Source organism: Bombus affinis, chromosome 4, assembly GCF_024516045.1.
Source record: "Bombus affinis isolate iyBomAffi1 chromosome 4, iyBomAffi1.2, whole genome shotgun sequence".
In the NCBI taxonomy this organism is placed as follows: domain Eukaryota; kingdom Metazoa; phylum Arthropoda; class Insecta; order Hymenoptera; family Apidae; genus Bombus; species Bombus affinis.
Window position 1 is genome coordinate 11,955,304 of NC_066347.1, and position 13,538 is coordinate 11,968,841.

Sequence of the window (13,538 nt, forward strand, 5' to 3'; positions counted from 1 at the left end):
AAGAAGGATAGAGAAAGGGAATAAGCGGAATAACCAACGCACTCGTTCGAACGGGATTTACTCCTACGAATATATATCGACGCTCGCCTCCGACTAATTCACCGATGTTAATGATAGTTAATTGGCAGTCTGTTGAGAGCTGGAGTGTTCGAGTTATTCCGGACGGAAAGAGTGCAACTATCACGATCGTTGTGCAAGCCGATCGTACATGCTGCAAATTGTTTATGCTCGCATTATGCACGCCATTGTTTCTGTATACGGTGTTGAAAGTGTACGTGACAAAAAATTGACAGCATACGGACAAGTAAAGAACGGCGATCCTATGCCGTTGTTATAGTAGGACGCGTCGCATATTTTTCACCTATAATTGTAATAGGTCGTTTTTAATTTAGAAGAAAACCATGGAAAAATGTTCTCTTTCTTCCTGTGACGAGTTTCTTTGAAAATGTATTTCTTAGCTGATTTGCATTCGCGGAGATCAGTCGTTTCGCGTCATTTCTGTGGGCATAATAAGGATGCTCGGGGAACGTGAATGCAGAAGTTTAATTAATATCGATGAAACGTAAGAAGAGGATGCACGAGTCACAGGGACGTAGTGCTCCGGGCAATGATAATGAAGCCACTCCGTGTCAGACTACAATTGCGGTGCCGTACTTTACAATCCCCCTTTCAACGAAGCCTGATCAACTTATCCGTCCTTCTCCTCTTTTTACTTGAATTCCCCTCGTAAAAGCTCGTTTCTCATTCCCGCATTTTTATCCTTTACATTCGCCCTTCTCGACTTTGCTCGTCTCGTCGCCGATGTCGTCGTTGGCGACGTGGCAGCTAACAGCCACAACGAAAAGAATCCTACCTCACCTTCCCTTCCGTAAAATTCTCAAATTGATTTACGCCCGACCAATTTATATAACGTCCGAGTAATAAAATATCAGACAGTTTCAACGTAACTTATGCCAGAGATACGAAACGACAGCAACGAAATTCTTCTTCGATTCGGCGACGCGTATTCGTATGTCGCCAACCGAAAAAAACGAGATGCCTCGACGATAAACATCGCGGTATACGTAAGATTGTTAAAATTCTCGAAGAAAAACGCGGATGGAAACTATTGGTGGAAATGAAACGAAATGGAAATCCGGAAAGTACGGAAACTACTATACGACGCATGCGTCGATTAATACAACTGCGATGTTCACCTTTTTTCCAAATTTCAACGGGCATTGCGTTCGAACGTAAGCTTCGAAGAAAGAACGAATAGACGAAACGTGAGTCGATTTTAAGCGTGCGTCTGTCTATCGCGAGGATCAGTGGCGACCAGGTTGTCGACTAAATATTCATGCGTGATTTATAGGAGGTATGCGAGTACAAAGCGCATGCATCGGTCGAGGCGCCGCTACCATGCCAGGATTCATTGTTTTCCGAGTGATGGATCGGAGTAGAACAGAAAGGTTATTTACGTTTTCAAATTAATCACGACTGTTCGATGGTGTGCCGTAACGCCCCCTTCCTTCGGGACGCGCCTTTCCAAGAGCTTCCTCAAAGTCTGTCAGAGACTCAACGAATTTGTGTAAAAAGTTACAGACATCGATTCCATCGATCGCGACGATGCGAAATCGATAAGATTTAACATTTTTTTGCCGTAACGTTCGTGATGCAGTACAGAAGTATCTCGAATAGGAATTTTATTTCGACGAATTTACGTCGACGCGGTTATGTAGCACGGTTGGTCGCCGCTCAAGATATAACACGCGAATTTCACACGCGTAATATATGCGATGTTTATTGCGCGCACGTAAATAATTATTTCAACCTGTAGACATTGTTAACACGAATCGAACGAATCCGCATATCGTTCGTTCTTTACGCTGCGTGAACGAAATCTGGGATCCGATTGTGTATTACAACGAAATAAAGCTCAAACGCGATGCACGAGTTCCGTATTAACGAGATATCGTGCTAGTTCCGAGATTATAATTTCAATGATATCGGACCCCTTTATTTACCCATTCAACCGAAGAAATGAGAATTTCGTAAAGGCGGAAATGTCGGCGTTGATGTTTAACCGCGTTTTCTTACAGAGAGATCGCTACCGTTACCTAGAATTTTGCCGCATTAAAGAAAATAAAACCCCCTAATTAGTAGAAGAAAATACGTTGGAAATTAAGTTGTTACGAATCTCTTGGAAGAAAGTTAATTTAAAGGGCGATCGATAAAAATGTTATACGAAGGTACTTTACACTTTGCCACGAAACTCCATAGATTAGAGTCTAGTTTGTTTGTTCCTTTGCTCCATTAACCACTGCGCACCTTGTTACCAGATTTATAGATTACACCAAACGAGTAGGTTACTTTAAAGGTAAAAACGCTTACGTTCCTGGCACATGTTCATACACGCGAAAGAACTAATTATTTCAGCCGGTAGTTTCTCATTGCGCATCGAGCGCACGTACACGAACCAGGCAACGTTTTATTTGTCGAGCAGAGTGGAAAATTGTCGGTGCGATCGGCCACAGAGGGTAGAAATTACGTTACATGTTAACGATAATTTAAGAACGAGTGGAAACCCGGTGGTATTATAGGATGTTCGTAGCCCGTTCGTGTAGGTACGGTTCGCCTTAACGATTTAATAATTGCGCGGTTCCCTTCGTTCTCCAAACAACACGATCATTAACTGCGATATATAATAATTCGTTGCCCCCGGATTCGATATGCAACCTTCTCGACGAGGACCTCCACTGTCTGCTTTTACGTTATTATTACCGCGTAACAACGTAACAACGCGAGGAAAGCGTCTGCTCCGCAACGATTAGTCCGACAGGTATGCGATAATCGCGGGTTTTACTCGAAACCAGACATTAACCTATTTCGTAAAAAGGTTGCCTCGCGGGGCTTTCGCAAAAAATTCTGCCACGTCGCGCCATTAATTGCCGGAAAAGTTGGCGGAAACGCCACCGAGAAAACTCTAAGACGCCTCGCTAGCGCCGTCTTTGGAGCGCGAATAGCCACAAGAAACTTTCCGCGGAAGCTTCTGTACTCCAATTAATGGCAAAGATTCGCGTTAAAGAGCGGCGGTGCGGTGCGGTGCGGTGCGGTGCGGCGCGGCGCGGTGTAGCGTTGCGACGCGTTCAACGTATCCGAGTTAAGGCGGCATTTCCTATATGCGCGCGTCTACGCTAGAAGCAGTCTTAAATACTCTTAATTGTCTTAAATCCGAATCACACGAAACCGTTGCGAAAACAAAAGCATGTTTCTCCATTGTAACGATACAAAGGCGTACAAAACGCGAACGAGTCGGACGTACATGGGAAGTTCCTCTTGTAGCGCGTCGTCAAACGAACAGAACGTCAGTCCGTCCGCTGTAATTTTCTTCCGATCGTTATCTCACGTTCCGAACTCGGTTTATAGCGACTTGTTGAACGAGCCAAGTAACGAAAATCGTCTCCGTGTCATAGGTGGATCCGTTTACTGAGGTTGCGCTTTCCGTTCCCAGTGAAATTGTTCTTCTCTCCTATATAAAAAAAAAAAAAAAAAATTGACGTATCATCGCGATTCACTTGCCAACGATATTATTAACCGAGATTAATTTGGTGTGTATCAACGCGTTGATAGACGCACGAGATCCGCGAACGATTTAAATCCGTTCAAAAAAGTGGAAAGAATCGAGGATCGTCGTTTGGAAAAAATTTTAATTAATCTTTCCTATATGTTTCGCGTTTCGATTATCGATTCTAGTAAGTAACGCGAGTCACGTAAACGTGCGTCGATAAACTTCGTGGTAGTCGCGATGCGACACGGCGCGGCGCGCGAAACAGCGTGGTCGAATAAGTTTACGAGTTAAAATCGGCGTGAGTCGTCGTTTATGGACAAAGATCTAGTGTCCTCTATGGACGTTTTGCGTTCGACGTACGTACTGGCATGTATAACATAAACTGAAATAAATCGAGTCGAAGATTCGTTCAAGGCATCGTTCGCGGAATGGCTGTGTCGAGAATTTCTTCGTTCGATAATATACGAGAATCGTACGCGATTGTTATTGCGCCGATATATTGGTAGTCGAACGAATCTTTGCGTGGTTTTCGCGAAAGTTTGACAAAGTTTCAAGAAACCGTTTGAATGCCTCCGTCTCGTTTCGTCTATGGTTCTTTTTGGAGTATTTTGTTTTTATCAATTGGCCTCGTAAAAAAATTTGAAATACGAAGTAGCATACATTTTGGAAAATTTTATACTTAACTAAATCTGTTAAACTTTAATGGCAATTTACTATTTTCCAGTGCAAACCTTCTTCTTGACTTCCTAATTAATTTCTTGCTTTGCGTTTTGTTCTAAACATCGATAATATTCGACACCAGATGAAGAGCAAGCACCGTTAACGTACGAAATCGCGACTGTACCTACCACCTATCTAATCTAAGAAGAACAGACATAGCTAAGATCGATACTAGTAACTTCTATGGTCGTGAAGTTTCGAATGCGTGGAAATTTCGTTTAATTATCGTGCACGAGTATTCATGGAAATTAGTAAACATTCATTAACATTCGTGTCAACTCATCGTCAGCGTGGGGCGACGTTCGCTCGAATATCGCTTCGAAAAAGACACAACCATATATACATACATACATACATACACGTATGTAGGTACTCGGTGATTTCATGTTCGCTTATTTACGGATGTATCATCAACGTTAACATCTTCACTTTACTGCGTCGTGGGCCTTTAATAATGAAATTAAAAGGTTGTTCGGGAATTGGTGGAGTAAAATGAAACGTAGATGGTAATTACAATGTTCATCCATAAAATTAATCGGTTATACTTTTGCAGGCTGAATGGCATGCTCGTTAACGGCTTATTTAACCAGAGCACTTTCTTTTTCGTTATTCTTGTATAACGAGGTAATCCCGGCGAGCGATTACCAAATAAGCAAACAACAAATATAGCGGCAGCCGACGGCAGTTGCTTTTCAGCTTGAAATTAATCCTGTGCCGCGGCAAGTGGCCAACCGTGTACAAAGGATATCCATAACTCTGTCGATAATTTTCAGATTCCTGATTAATTGCGTGCCCCCACAGTGCAACAACGTTGAATCGACGACACGGTTTACTCTGTTGACACTTTTGCACGCGATAAATCACGCGAGACACGAGGAGTTGCGGGAACCAGTTGCTACCAAACCTCACCGTTCGATTTTCTTGAAAAATCTCCACAGTTTCGCACCTTTCACGCCCTGTCGTTTGCGTATCCACGAGATTTCAACGGTAACTCTGTCAATTTTTCAATTGTAAAGTTAATCAATTCCCTTTAAAGGAGTTTATTCGGAGGTTAGATTTGAAAAGTAACCAGAGAGAAAATTCGTCTATCGAACTCATTTTGCCGTCGGCAAACGTGTTCGAAACTGTTAATTGAATTCATAACGTCGTAGTTGGAACTTGGTCAAACGAAAAGACCTCATTCGTTCGCTACGGTTCAACGTTACCACTTGCTACGGTAATTCCAGTTTCATTGTACGCACCGCTTAATATAACGCGATAACAGATTTTGTCTCCCCCTCCCTTCGATATTTTATCCAATTATCGTATAATTTTGCTTTTTGCGAAACGTGACCGTCGACGTGATTTATTTAAACGCGACTCTTCGGCTACGCGATGCGCGACGTTCGATTCGCGTTAAAAGATTTTAATTTCCGCCGGTATATTTTCTACAAAGCAGCTTAATGAACACATCGATGTCAGGATTCGATGAATTAACTTTGTCGAGTGCAATTTTTTAATATTATCAGGCAGCGCGATCGAAAAATAAACCGCATCGATGAAATTAATCTTTGCGAAAGAAATTTAACGACGCGTTGAAAGTATTTGACGTGTCATTACCGAGTGACGAACGTTACATCGATAAATTTAATTTTTTGATTCGCAATCACGATTTGATGGGTTTTACAAACTTTTACGCTCGAATGCTTTTTAATATTAAAACGTCACACGTACTTAGATTTAAATAGCATTTGAATTTCAAACGATCGTACGTTAACAGTAATAATTCGTAAAAACATCGGTGAAAAATTCCACTACTCGACCCCTTTTCGCGCACGCAAAATATTCTTGCAACTTAATAATTACGAAAAATACACGGGTAAAAAAAAAAAGAATCTTCCACTTTTCGCTTTCGACTTTCATCGAGCGAACAACTGCGACGTGTTACTTGAGAACCGAACCGGCAAAAATCGAAAATTTCACCTTACGATTCAAAAATAGACGTGCGATCGATTGTAGAAAAAATAGATATTGCCTCTGCTTCGAGCGTTTCTGAAACTTTACTATCCCACTGAGAAATCGGGAAACTATGGGAAAGTTTGCAGGGTTGTGGTACATACCCGTGGCGAATCGTATCGTCCCGATGGACACGTGGTAACGATGGTGCGGTACACTATTCCGAAACACCTGCGCGCACGTTCTTCACACGAAGCGATTGCGACGAGGATGCGACACACCGGATACCTCTCGGCACTGGGAGCAGGCCGTACCTCCCCCGCGGTCACCTCCTTTTGAACGTTCGTGTGTGGCGGTGGTGGTGGCGGCGGTGGCGGCGGCGGCGACGGCGACGGCGGCGGTTCATCAGCTCACCGGTTCATCACCCAACAGTTCACTTTTCGCCGGAAGTGGCTATGTGGATCACGAAAACACGCGCCTCGAAAGGCGCTTGTGTAGGAGGGCCCGATACGTGCGAGTGGGGGCAGCGTGAGGGACCGCTGTCAGCTAGACGGCAGCAGTAAGGGGTGGGGGGAGAAATCGACAGAGAAGCACAGAAGCGGAGGAAAAGAATCGCGAACGAGAGAAACCGGCGCGACGCGAGGGAAAAAGGGTACAAAGGTGGTGGAAACGGTGGGTGTGACGATCAACAGGAGGGTGGAAAACGGAGGAGGAAATCGGAGGGAGGGGTAAAGAAGGTGGATAATAGTCGCAAGGGGAAGAGATATTATAGTGACAGACAGACAGAGGCGATAGAAGGAAGTGGAGAGACAGGTAAGGAGACGGAAACGGAGCGAATAGGAACGAGAAAGAGAGAGAGAGAGAGAGAGAGACAGACAGACAGAGAGAGAGAGAGAGAGAGAGAGAGAGAGTGAGGAGGGGCGGGGAACGGACAGAAATGAGGGAACACGGATGTCGGGTCCAACGGAGAAGTCGTGGGCACGATTGCCGTCACAACACTAGCGATCTGGTGGTACACTCTTCCGATGCTACGTATACATGGTCCTCTCCGCTCCGTATCCCTGTTCGCCGTTTCTCCGTCTCGTTTTCTCTCCTCAATCAGCTGGCCCTGTGCTCGCTCGCTTCCTCCCGCCCGCCCCCAACCACCTATGTATATATATATATATCTACATATATATATATGTATATATATATATATGTATGTATGTACGTATGTACCAGACTCTCTCGGCTCGGCTTCTATCTACTTATATACGTACGATACACGGATTACGTCCGCCGACTACTACGCGGCTCGATCTCTCTTCTCTTTTCGTCTCCTCGTTGGCTCAGTTACGTTTAACAGAGAGAACTCGGAGGTTCCCTCCTACCTTGGACGGCCGCAAAAGCACGGACCGAGAACCGAGACAGGGCAATCTACTAGGTAAGACTAGTTCCTCCACCCAGCCGTGGACCCGTTTTCCGTCGACTACTCTCCCTCCCCTTTGCTATTTCTCTCTTTTTCTCGCTCATTCTTTTTCTCTTCCTCTGCCCCTCCCGCTCTCCTGCCCACCCCCCCGCTTCCTCCATTTCCCTCGCCACCTCTTCCTATCCGTTGCTCTTTTTATCGTCTCCGTCTCTTGTCCGTTTCTTTCTCCCTCTTCGTCTCCTCGCTCTACCTCGTACGTACCCTCTCCCATGACGTTGACTCTCCTTCTTTCGCGTATTTCGTCTTTCGTCTCGTGCCTCCTCGATCTCCTTGCGCCGGAGGAATCTGTCTCCCTTTACTTCTCGCTGCGCTCCTGCGACGCGACTTTATTTACTCGAACCTTTGCTTCTTTCCAAGCTTTTGCCCTTTCGCTACGGCGCCACACCGATCTCGTCCTGTCCCATCCTTGTCATCCGTTCCTTTGCAACATCGTGTTTCCTAATTTATGTTTATTCCAGCGCGTCACTTCGGCCCATTGCGAAATTCCTACCCTTTCTCCCAATCTCTCGGGCTTTGTCCTCTCCTCCTCCTTGTCCTCTCCTTTGCTTCATTCGTCCGGTACTCACCGCCTTTATTCGTGTCACATGTTGCGAACATGTACCTTGCTAGCTCTCTCTCTCTCCCCCTCTCCCCCTCTTCTCTTTCCGTTTTTTTCTACCTGCCTACCTCCGGACCGTTCTCCGCTCGACCGTTTCTCCTTCGAATTTCCATCTCTTTTGTTTTACCCGTAATTCGTGCTACTCGTTAGCCGTTGCGTGCGCACAAAATCTGTGGTGTGTCGCGAACTTTCCTCCCTTTTCCTCGCGGACATCTTTACTCGAGTCCGTTGCGAACGCGCGCGCGTCGTCCGTGTTGTTTTTCCGCTAAAGTTATAAATTAATCGAAGGGAACGATCGATCGCCTTTCTGTCGCCGCTTTATTTTTCGGACTAGCGTAAAATTACCTAAAAGAAATTCTAATCATTCGCGATCTTTTGCCACCTTCTCGTCTCAAACGAGCATATTCTGTCTGACAACGTTAGCCCGACTCGACGACTCGTACAATCTTCTATTTACGTGGCTCGTATCGCTCGTGTGCTTGTATGTTTAAATGGACGTTACTCGAATAGCTAGAATCTTCTGTTCACTCTACTTTCTATCAACTTTCATTCTATATCGTACCAATTGAAATAAACATTGTTCTTTCGTTTCTAAGCTTCTCCCTATCGAAATCCTTAGCGTTGTTCGCAGTAAGAAACAAAGAGCTTAAAGCTGTGTGCGGACAGTGCGAGGCTGACCCGGTAGCTGTCTCGCAGTTGCATGCGTTCACGAATCGTTTCAATATGTGTTCAAACGAAGTCAGTAAGGAACTGCGAGGCGCCTTTGACGTCGCCAAAGAAATTGAAAATTGCCTCGTTCCGAGGTAACCTCGCGAGTCAACGTTAATAACTTAACGATTCTAATCGTAAGAACGCTATGCTTCCCTGTCGCGTTCAGGCGAATTTTAAGCACGCGGTCGTACTCGTTTCCGCTGGAGCGCACAGCGCGCCACTCGATACGATAATTGCGTATTTCAAGAATCCCATGCTGGCTGAATATGATTACCTACAAGAAGGCTGCGACTGGATGGAAACGACGGTGGCCACGTGGAGCAATTTTCTTAGCGCCCGAGAGCCGCGTCAGAAAAATGCCTGTTGCAACAGAATTAATCGTAGCTGTGCGATTACACGATCGAAACGCTGCGTTTTAGAATAAATGCTTGTTGTAGCAAACGTCCGTTCTTGAGACGGCGCTTCTTTTTGCGGATTATCACGTAACTGTTCGAACCTCCAGTCTCGTAATCTATGAAAATTCCTTTGGGCAATTTGCCGTTTGCGCTTTACGTCGTTGCTTCTGAAATATCGAATCCATTACGGAGAATTTCTCGCATGGTGATTGCGTGGCTACACGTGTTACGCTGTTTGCGGAGCTTGCCTCGAGCCAAACAAAGATTTGTCGACGAAATTTCGAAAATTCTTGGAAAGTAAAAACTGCTGTTCCCGTAGTTTCATATTATATTCCGGGTGTGTTTACAGGATCGACTCTACCGATTTAGGATTAAACTGAAATTTCATTGTGAAATTTACAATTTTCAACTTATACTCGATACCTTTTATCGCGCGATACAGCGAATTATAAGCTTTGTAACGTTTTGCACTTCGCTCTTTGTCCACCGCGTAATCTTTCCATCGAGGCAACGAGTTATCCCGACTTCTAGGAAATTCTTTTCTCTTAGTTAGTTTCTCTCTCCTTCTAAATGCCATCGTTTTAATATTCTCTTCCTTGTCCCAGCGTGATCGTTCTCTCCAAATTTGTCACTGCAGATCTTTCGAATAGTTTAATAGCACGAATCTTTTCACGATTTAGAAAGTTTATGAAGTCTTACTCGTTCTGGTTACAAATGGAGTGTTGCGTCGCCATCGGTCGGACAATTACATCGTCGCTATAATAAAAGAGCAGGTAAAATCGCTGAAATCTGAAATCTGAAATCGATACGTTGTACGAAGCTATGCGAAATGAAATCGAAAGGCATCTGTTTCAAAGCGCGTCGCATGGTTGCGTCGCGATACCGTGTGCGACAATTACGTCCGATACAATAGTCAACATACAAGAATGTACCATCGTCATTCGCTGACGTCCTTTCACTATTTCGAAATTTGGCTAAGAAATTTAAATGGTTCGATGATTTGCTTCTAAATATATAAGATATATCTTTTTTAGATTCGAAATTAAACACGGTTGCGAGCTAAGCGTGTACGAGGAACTAAAGCAGAAAAGTCGGGGTTACAAATGCGATTATTAGTTTGGAGGATTTAATCCAAAAAATAAAACGTTCTCTATGTAATTGCAAGTCGTTCGATATTGGGGAAACAAGAAGAATAGCGGACACGACTTTTTTATGGAACTACGTTAATGGAAAAAGACCTAACGTTATTCATTTATCGGATGTTTCGAGAAGAAAAAATATAAGAAACATCGGATGAATGGATAGAAAATGTGAGAACGCAATGTTGCTTGAGATTCGATGAAAACACGTAGTTTCCGATGTTAAAATGTAGAGGTAGTAGATGATAGCGAGTACTCGTTAATCTACGTTACTAAAGTTTATCAATAACGCGGCTCGTTCGGTACGAGTCCGACAAAATAGCGAATATAGCGCTATTATTGACATTTGGTGGAAATTACAAGGCAGGAAATTCCAAAATATCGAAATACGCGATACTCCGAAGCCAGGTAGCTAATGGCTTCCTAATTGCGCGCGGAAGATGTACGATCCTGGAAACGACTTTCTGGATAATAAGCGGTTGGTAGCTATTCACGCGGCCCACGAACTCGTTCGCGTGGGTCGACCATCCGTGGATTTTAGAATCGATACGACCTTCGCCGGCAGCAGCTGTGCAAGATCAACTGGAGCACCGGCTCGTTTATTATACACTCGCACGGTACTTCAAATTGCATTAAACACGTTACACGATAAAATATCTGTTATCGACTCCTGCGTGTAACCGGAACAAACTGAATGAAACGTCGATCGTTAAGCAGACGTACTCGTATATACGTTAACGCGATCCAATGCGGCTCACACTTTTAAAGGAACTTGTTGAATCTCGAATTTTAACGTGCTTCGCGATGCGTGGGTAACCAATATTCATAGCAATTATTGGAATTTTTGTTAGATGTATAAGTATATCTTAATGTACGTTCGAAGTAAAGTAGACGTAGAAAAAGATAACGATTCGATACTGTAGCTATTTTCCTGCGGTTAAAGAGTTATAAGGTAGTATTTACGTAATTGCTTAGAAGCGAGAGAGTACTGGAAAGAGTCAAGACAAGCTGTATCGTAGGAAATAGGAGAATTCCCTCTCCTTCGTTCCAAGTTTTCAGTTCGGTTCGAAAGTTAAGAAGCTGACGTGATTAATTTTTTTTCGCGAGAGACGCGTTAAGTTAAAATTGGCACGAATAAATTGGCGAATGTAAGCGTGGATAGATAAAATAGCGCGCGCCGCACAGGGCCACCCACCGTAGGTCCACGACCGACGTTGTTTCCGCTCCACTCGACGAAATGCAACGAGTTCAGCTAAGATTCGTTCGCTCGCGTATGACAAACGATCGACCGTAACGGCGAATTAATTTTCAACCGGTCGGTATACGTTTGATCGAGTCTACCGGAGCGTATTCGCTAGGATGCATTGACTCCCTGTTCGTGCGCGTATGCTGTTCCTATGCTCCATAGTAATCAATCGACTGTAAAATACTTGCAAGTAGGGTAACGCGACCCATTCGGTTGTCGAAATTTTTTTCAAGCCACGCCAACTGTCAGATCCATTTGCAGCCGCCAGGTGACGCGATTTTTTCGAAGATCCTTTGCCGTTGGAAGCTAAATTCAAAGATACGTAAAGGCCAGTACTTGGCGTTTAAATTCTAAAATTATTTTACGCTGTTTTTCATCGATATGAAACTGTTCTAAAATTCAAAGTTTTCTGTAAATATTTCGCAAATCTATTGTAAATTGTAATGAAATAGGGAGCAGTCGATATTTTGTACGTACACTTATATATAAGCTTTCGTATTTGCGCAGATCAAATATACTTATTTTCATCGACACCGTATATACGCTTCTATTTTCACAACAGTAATAAACGTAAACGACTTATAAACTCGAGAGTTTACGAGTTTAAACATTTTTTGTTTCCAACGTATTTATCTCTTCGATTAGTAATCCGATATAATTGTTGGAGGAATGGTGGATAACGAGCAAAAAGCAACAGGAAGACATTTTATTACCCGTTTGACGCGGCAATGCGTTATTACATGGAGCGTTTCTTCTCTAACATCGTCCTTCTTCTGCTTTTTCCGACATAGTAAAAACCGCGAGCCGACCTGTAGACGTTTACAGCACGCCATCAAAACAATGAAGAGGAATCGAACCCACGACACGCGGGAATCTATCGCAGCATCTCGGCGGAAAAAGCTGGCGAAGCCAGAGCTAATGGAGATCGATGTAAAGTGGCTCGTAAATAGAAACGCGATGGGAGAATATTTCGTTGGTTCGTTAAACGTTAGACTGCAGGCTGTTAGAATCCGCGGCATTGATCTTTGGTTAAAACGTCTGTCTAGTAAGCAATCCACGTTGTAATAGCAAATAAGCAGAGAACAGGTACCTACCTTTGCGACCTGTAAGGGGAGGTGCGAAAAACCAGCTCCACTCGTCGTTCGTATACACCTACGCGATTTAGACCATTCACAGATGCACGTTTACTTTTCAACGCGTTATCTATTAAGCGTAAAAAATTATAGAAACACGGTAACTCGGATATTGGAATAATTTACATCAGGCTATCCGGTATTTCCAGAGTAACGAAGATGATGATGGTTCTTAATCTCCCCTCATTGATCTTTGACAAGCCAGCTGTACGATCGATTATTGTGCAAGATTTATCGAGCTACATTCCCATTCTATTTTGTTTGTACACGAGTGTGTGTGTGTTGTTGGCATTTCTTTTCATATACTAATGGTCTACGTTGGAAGCGTTACCATCGATGACCGATTTATGATTCGGTCGACAAATGCAAAAGTTAGATGATCAAGTCCTAAGACTTGTAAGACTGTGATTGTAAGACTACGAAGGCTCCCGGAAACTTATTTTTATACGATACGATGGGTTGTTCGTTCGGTGCTTAAAATATACTTATACGATCGATTTTAAACTGATCTTGTACGCGTATAAGAAATAAACACAATAAAATAACGAAAAACCCTTATAAACGACGAGGAAAGAATTATACGTTTCGTTTTAATAACTCTTCGTTGACCAGTAATTGTAAGTTAGACTTTTCTGAATCGGATAAT

The 13,538-nt window shown here is 43.6% G+C and overlaps 1 protein-coding gene across 6 annotated transcripts in view; it reads right to left on the reverse strand.

The window, feature by feature from the left end:
- The window catches only part of LOC126915060 (A disintegrin and metalloproteinase with thrombospondin motifs 10-like), a 91,424-nt gene that overhangs the window by 50,066 nt on the left and 27,820 nt on the right, over positions 1-13,538 (reverse strand). For 3 of the 6 annotated variants that reach the window (XM_050719395.1, XM_050719390.1, XM_050719396.1), the window contains exon 1: positions 6,367-7,363. The exons of 1 other annotated variant lie outside the window; for it this stretch is intronic. The gene's annotated coding sequence lies outside the window, so the exon portion shown is untranslated. Of the gene's footprint in view, positions 1-3,301; positions 3,527-6,366; positions 7,364-7,461; positions 7,681-13,538 lie in introns of those variants that run through there. 2 more of the 6 variants (XM_050719394.1, XM_050719392.1) reach the window with 2 other exon arrangements.